Here is a 7,967-nt window from a genome sequence, read left to right as displayed (position 1 = left end):
AAACACACCACCAACGAAGTAGTAACTTTTACAAAATGCTCAGGTTTAGGATTCTGTTCACTGGGTAAATTCTGACCATAAGCCTCAGTTATCTACAGTTAAGCAAAAATTGCTTTCATTTTGAAATGAGATGCTAATCTATAAATCAATGCATCTTAAATCTACTTTATTAGAGGTTTCTCATATTCAGATAAATACGCTGGTTTTGCTTTCAGCTTTCTTTTCATTACTCCATTCACATTTCTAATGCAATGGCTAATATTTCAAATGATCCATAAAGATTAACTTTATATAAGCAAGAGAATTTATATGCAGTTTTAGTGTAATGGGATAACAATTCTGCAAATACTCTGTACTGTAAGTCAAACATTTCAGATCTTGCATTTCTGATGCCTTTTTTCAAGAACTGTAAACGGACTTTAGCTTAGGATGTAGACTTAGCTACGAACATTTTCCTGCATTACAGTAAGCTCAACGTTAGGTATTTCCAGTTGTAAAAATGTTTAAGTTCTAACTGGCTGGGAGTATGGGCACATATTACCTATACCCATCCATAAGCAAGCTGAAGATATCTTAAGTTACTTTTAAAGTGATCTTAAACATAGTGATTTTGTGAATCTTTACAAAAACTGGAAATTGACTCTAGAATTAATACATGACAGTACTTAACATTTCATTTTTTCAGTTGCACATTTTATTATGATGTTTAATACTTAAAGCATTTTTGTTTAAGCCTACTCTTAGCCATTGCAGTTGATCCCTCTGCGAAGCTTATGTTTAAGTTCCAATTTTATTTGTTACTGATCTTAATTGGGTCAAATTACACCTCACTAATAAATTTGTGATTAAAAGTTAGTAAAGCCTTAATTGCTGAGAACAAACTACAAAAGAATTATCTTTGAGGCAGATGATCCCAATTCAGTGTCCTCTCTTACTTCAAAAGATTTGGGGAAGAGGGGAGGGTTAGACTCAGGTATAGTGAACAAATGTTTAGATGAGATGTTACCACACATTAGGAAGGACAAAATACAGCTGCTTACTTAGAAACCAATACCATTTGGAAAAATGAGAATAAGCAGATCAACAGTTACATAATACCATCTCCCACACAATACTAATCATAAACCAAGCAAACCAATTCAAAATAATGAGCTATGATAGAAAACTCACAGAACTACAAGAATTATCCAGCAATGGCAATTAACTAAGTTAATTATCATGAACAGTCAGCAACAGAGGAATACTGACTGAAAAATAAAGAGGTATGGTATAGTAACAAAAACAATAATAAAACACAATAGAATTGTTATAAAACACTTCATTTTAAAACCACCTTTGATTTGTACAGAGTTCTCTAGTTGAACAAGAGGGGCTTGGGGGGCTTTTTTTAATAAAAAAAATGGGCCAAATACAAAAACATATTTTACATGTGTTTAGACTACATGCCTAAAACATAAGACTCAGTTTTGTTTAGATCTCAGCCACTCTTACACAAGATGAGGAAAACCAGATGTCATACTCTGAATAAAACCAAACTGTGGAATCAGACATCAGAACCTAAAAACACTTAAATCTGTCCAGCTACCAAGGAAATATCATATTAAACTTGTACATTTGACATTCAGTTCTAGTAATTATCCTCTAGACCTCCTCAATAGCAGCTAGACACAAATTGAAACATGACTAGATCCAAACACACTCACCATTTGATAGAAAAAAAACACACCTGCCTCCAAATAAAACAGAAAAATACACACACTTTCAGCATCAACCAGTGTGTAGTTTCCTCCTAATTAATAGAAAGCTACTTTCAGATACAGTTAAGGACAGTCTTTGATATATGCATTTCCAATTGGACTGTCATTAAGACTTCAAGTTCTAGTGCTAACCCCATTCAGTTGCACTGTTTTATCTAGCTCTAAGATACGAGCTAGACAGTAGAGGAAAGGATCAAAATAGTTTTAAAAAGAATTTAAAAGAGCATGAGAAAGCAAGCAAGAAGCATACATTCTAATATCACAGCGCACAAAGACTGCTACCACATAGTACACAAAATAAATTCAGTATCAAATACCACAGAACAAAAATTGAGAGTAACAAAGGTTTTTTAATAAAATATATTCAAAAAAAATTCCACTTCCTGGAGAAGGAATGATGGATTCATTTAAGTCACTATTACACACATTTTTTGAAGCTTATTATTTGTGATCCATATTTTGCAAATCCACAACGCAAATCCAACAACTTAAGTTAAACTGCACGAGGAATTTGGTACTGTTATAAAGGTTTCAGAATGACAGTCCTAAAACACTGAGCTATTGGAGGTGGAGGGAAGAGAATGGGAATAAGTTTCTGCTAAAGACAACACTGAACAATCTTCTTTAAATAAACCATTTAAAAGCTATGAGGTGACAATTATTTTTATCCCTGCCAAACAAAACAGTAATATAGAGGTCAAAAAAAAAAGAGAGAGAAAGAAAGAAAAAGAAATGTAAATAGTCCAGTAGGCCATCTCAACCCTTCAGCAAGATAAAAATTGTTTTTCAACAAGCACTGTACGGGGAAGCTTTTACTCTCAGAATCTAAACCCACAGGACTGTGGCAGAAGGTACACACGCTTTTGTCATGCATTTAAAAAAAAATTACCACAAAATAAACCTTGAACAATCATAGGCAGTGCGAAATAAAAAGAGAGATCTAGCACAAAAACAGGCACCTACTCAAAAGTTCTTGAAACTGCAGAAGACTTAAGACCCAGATCTCTAGATGAAAGCTCCGTTTCAGGGAAGTATTCAGCTAGCAGCCCTCTAAGAAATATCATAGCTCTCTCTACTGAATCCTTGCTTAGATCCTAGGAAGAAGAATAGGGATGAAAGAAATACTTTCAAGCCCATCAGCCTGAAAGAAGTACAAGTCATCAGTAATGCACTTACTCATCGTCTTTACAACCAAGGATAGGACTCTCATACAAAGCTACATTCATCTTTACAAACACAAGTTTCCTATTTTTTGAAAGAATTATCCATATTTATGTAGTCTATCATGGTCATTTTTTCTTGTTGGATGATGTAGTGAACACACACTCTCTAAAAACTGCATAATTTTCAAATGAATGCTTCTAGAAAAGTGCATAAACTTCAAAGCCACTAAAAGGTGGCTTGATCATTATAGTAGTAACCTACTGAAAGCAAAACAGACCACTCAAGTTTATTTTGCTTTCCAGAGTCATGTAAGCCGTGGTTCAGACAAATCTCTTTTTTAGTTCAGAAAAGCTAACTCTGGTCTGTCTAAAAGAGGGTAGAGCACCACATACATTACAGAGGATTATTAGCATCTGTAAACACCTTCAGTAGCTCAGACTTTTTTCCATTTTATTAAGACTACTCAAGAATAGGTCAAACCAAAATCAAAGAACCAGGAGGAGGATCTTTAAACCTCAGCAGCTGTTGACAAAAGCAATGGTAAACACACTCCTAATAAAATGTCACTGCGTACTGACTTCTGGCACAAAAAAAGATTGTAGTTTCTTTCCTCAAAAGTAACAGTTTCAGGAAAAAGTCCTATTTACACTTATCAAAATGGACAAGGGTCCATTCTTCCACTGCCACACACACTCCAGACAGCAGGCTGCACACCTGGTATTCATTTTGTACCCACCTCTTACCTCTTATTACCTCCAAACATTTTCAATTCAATTCTGAACTCAGCCTTAAAAAAAAAAAAAAAAAAAGAAAAAAGAAAAAAATAAAGTAAAGAGATGCTGGCAGCTGCCTTCTCCAGCATTTGTCTTAAAAGTACTCACTTTTGTTCAAATAAAATGCAAACGTGGATACAAGAAAAATAGTAGCCAATCCCAGCAACAAGTATTTTCACTTTACTAAAGAAAAAACATATAAAAACTGTATCCTTGTTTTAAGGACAAGCAGGACAGATTATATCAGGATAAATTTAAATAATGAAATGGAAAAATGCCAACTTAACTATATCTGTTGTACAGCAGAGAATGCAGAAGGCTGCAGACCTGGCTGTTTCTGTAGGCATGATGCTAAGCACATACAGGGAAGAATACAGAGAAAAAGATGTATCTCACGTCCCCATTTTCCTTGTAAAAAACTTGTTATTTCTTCTGATTTTTTGATCCAAAGTCTCTGTACAACCCCTCCTTTGTAAAGACAGTTTGTTCTCCAAATCTCAGTCCACTCATTCCCTGCTCTTCCCTCTCTAGACCACTTCTCTTTAGTCTTCATCAAAGTAAGACTTTGCATAAATGTCACAGCAGCATAGGAAAAAGTTTTATTGGAAAGTCTCAGGTCTATACAACTTTAATTTGACTACATAGCTTCTTAAAAATCTGTTAATGCCACAAAAATAAGGAAATACGGAGTCACTCACATTATAGACTAAGGTGTTCTCAGACTTATGTCAAAAAACTACAATTCTTCTTTAAAACATGTTCAACTATAAGACACCAAAGAGATAAAAGTTCTATTATTAATCCTGTATTTCAAGAAAACTCCAAAAGAATTAACCTTTTAATCCCTAATGCCCAGTCACATTTTCAAGAACTCCAATGATGGCCAATCCCTAATTTGTTATAAATAAATAAATAAATAAATAAGAAAAAACTTTGTCAAAACTAACAAAGGCCAAGCATAAGTGGCAAAACTGACAACTCCACTTGACCTTCAGTTCACTGAGTAAAAAAAAAATAATACTCCTCCCTTTTAAATATATCGAGAACATTAAGTATATCAGTTGAAAAAAAGAGTATTTTAAATTTTTTCACTTCTAGTGAGACTGTAAAAGACAATAATTTCAGTATGCTATAATCCTCTGGACCCTACTCAAAGTTTCCTAAAGTGAAAGAGTACTACTGATTTTAACAAACTGATTCAAGATGACCTAAAATTAAAGGCTGAAGTGAATGCAGAAAGTTCAGTTTGTTCTGCTTTACAGTTTGACTATACTGCATACTATCTTAACAGAATTTGCAGTAACCCTGAAATCAACTTAAAAAAAAAAAGAAAAAGAAAAACACACTCTTACAATTACTTCACCCTATTCAGAAAAAGGAAAGCACTTAAAACATTATATGAAATTCTAAGGAAACTTCTGTTTGCTTCATAATCATGCCAGAAATACAAAGAATGGTCAAGACATTTTAAGTTACAGCTTTCAAAATCTCACTGAATTTTTCATTAATTCATCGCAGGAAGGAAAAAAATATAATTTTTTTTCTACATAAATTCACTTTGTTACTTAGGTATGAGAACCTGTGCTTTAGCACTTGATGACATAAAAGCAAGCAGAAAGAAAAAACAAAACTCAGTTAACTGAATCATTCTAATTCTCTGCAATTTAAAGTAATGTCAACCATATAACAAGTTTTACAAGTTTAAATACTAGCAAAGCACCTGAGGTATGACTGAGAACTTTAAAACAAGACTTTATCTTTTAGGTAGGTCTAACAAATTCCATTTGACATTACAAAGTTATATTCACTGCTCTTTAATTTGATATTAATAGCTATGCCATTTGACAAGTAAAGCAGTAAGCGCTTCATCAGCTGTATTTAAACAAATACCAGAAAAGAAAAGGGTACTCTCATTTCAGTTTTGCCTCGTTTCCTTCTCATCTATAGTAACACTGAGAAAAATTTAAATCAAGAACTCTATTATGGCTAAGTCTGCCATTTTCAGTTGCCAAACTTAAGTTTAGTTCCATTTTAGTAACAGGAGACTGAATTGTAATTAATTCAGTTAAAGTGGGAATTACTTGTTGACATACATTTTGAATAGCTCAAAATAACACGTTCTTTAAGTTTAGAGAGAGAAAGGGACATGAGATTACTAACAGAACTGGTTAACAAAAAAATAATCTGTACTAGCAGCTTAAATGTGTTACTATCATTAATATAATGTCACAAGATGAGGAATGTATTCATCTAAAGTTCTGCATAATCTCAATTCATGGCAAAACTGATATGGCAAAGAGAATCTGGAAAGAGAAAGCTAACACCTAGTTTAATACTACCTTAAGCAGCTAGTAAATTTCATATTGAAGTGCTTGAGTGCGTGTTTGATTATTTGACTGCATTAAAATAACTTCTCATATAAATAATACTTCAATGTATCTAGTGTATTGGCAAACTTCACTATCTTGCAATGAACTCTAAAGAGGGATGGGATTCCTCCCCTCCCACCAAAGGAATTTACCTCCTGAATAATGCAAGATTGGAATGGCCACACACAAGTCTAAGACTGAAAATGTTATCCTGACTAATTCTGTGTTTTAACTAGTTTGCAATTTAAGCTATGCCTCTGTGATGCTATTGATGCTTTTACACCATTCAGTTTTCCAGTTAGACTAATATTTTTAACTATTATACTTCTGAGAAAACACTAATGCAGACAATAAAATACAACAACAGATTACAGTCTGAACAGTCATCCCCACCTCCCTGTCCTTATTTAAAAGGCAGAAGAAAAGTTAATTAACTTTTTATTCAAGAGAATTACACCACATAACTGAAGTTTCACAAATCCTACAAAATGCAGTTCATCCAAAAGATGACTTCCTTTCATTACGGTGACAAACCTAAACCAAAGTGATCTTTTACATACGAAACGCTAGACTCTGCATGCTAAAGGACACCAATTCAACTTGGCCTTCGGAAGGAGGATAATGAAGAGAGTTCTACAACTCTTCCTGCAGCTCACCCGTATCTCCTCCTTCCGATAACCACTGAAAAGACGAAAAACGGGCTTTGCGAACCACTTCTGCAGTCCCTGAAGACTAAATATTAGATTTGCAGAAGGAAGAGCAAAATTAAGCATGACAAATCCCTCCTGAACCACTGTTACGATGTTCTGTCTACATATTAACAGAACAAGCTTTTCAATAGCATGCATTAAAGGAATCAACAGGAAGTGAAGGTATTACACATTGCGTTTCACCTTTCAATTTTTTCATCAACAAACAGATCATCGTATTAAACCCATATGCCAGTTTCACTGCTTTTAGTGAGTTGGGTAGACAAGAGAGTAGAGACTGCTGACATACATTATATGCAACCTGTCAAAAAAAATTACACCACCAATTCATAAGAATTCTAGAAAATGTTTTCTTTATTGTGATAACTAAAAGTCACCGTGCTGGCAAAGAGACCTTAGCAGCTGTGCTGCATCTGCCAAGCAGGAGCCCCAGATTGATTTTTCCCATCATTCTCCCAGCCCCTACTCCTGAGAGAGCAGTGACTACTCTGGAGGGGGAGTGTGCGAAATCCGGGCTGAGGAGCGGGAAGAGTGCCTTTCGCCACGCAAAAGTAATGCTCCAGCTATCCACGGACACGTTCACGACCTCCTCAGAGAAGTTTTACCTTGTCCTGACAGGAAGTTGCTTCAGCGTGGGAGTGTGAAGGCAGAGTCATAAAGGCGCTGGAAGAACAGACTACCAAGGTCTAGCTTATTCTTTTATCGATTTGTTTTTTTTAAAAAATGAATTCATAAAAGCAGGCTTGAATCGCAAATCTTTCCTATGCTGTACTTTATTCCCGATCAAGTATCAATACACGATATCGCATGACAGACAACATCATGGAAACTGTTGCCCAAAACCCACAAACACAGTCCAGTCGCTCACAGCATCTGATCTACCACGGTATACAAACCGAGGCAGAGACATAGCCAAGAAAAAAAAGAGAGAAAGGAAAAAAAAAGAAAGAAAAAAAGAAAGAAAGAAAAAAGGAAAGAAAAACAACACCAAGCACCCACAGCGAGCAGAAGCGGGAGGCAGCAGAGGAATGATCTCACTCCAGCAGCCAAGGTACTGCAGCACAGTGTCGGGAGAAGCAAACGCGAGGGAAAAGCCCCGCTCAGGAGAGTTTCCTGCCTTTGTATTTAGACCCCCGCCGCTCCCGCGCGGCTCTTCCGCCGCCCCCCGCGGCGCCGCCGGGCCGGGGGCCGCGC

The 7,967-nt window shown here is 35.6% G+C and overlaps 1 protein-coding gene across 1 annotated transcript in view; it reads right to left on the bottom strand.

Annotated features, from left to right (window-relative positions):
• Window positions 1–7,967, bottom strand: part of ZRANB1 (zinc finger RANBP2-type containing 1) — a 47,621-nt gene that overhangs the window by 39,276 nt on the left and 378 nt on the right. The window lies entirely within an intron of this gene.

Source organism: Rhea americana, unplaced genomic scaffold, assembly GCF_003343005.1.
Source record: "Rhea americana isolate MKP2758 unplaced genomic scaffold, rheAme1 scaffold_145, whole genome shotgun sequence".
Taxonomy (NCBI): Eukaryota; Metazoa; Chordata; class Aves; order Rheiformes; family Rheidae; genus Rhea; species Rhea americana.
Note: the sequence above shows the minus strand (reverse complement) of the source record. Positions and strands in the feature narration are given on the sequence as shown.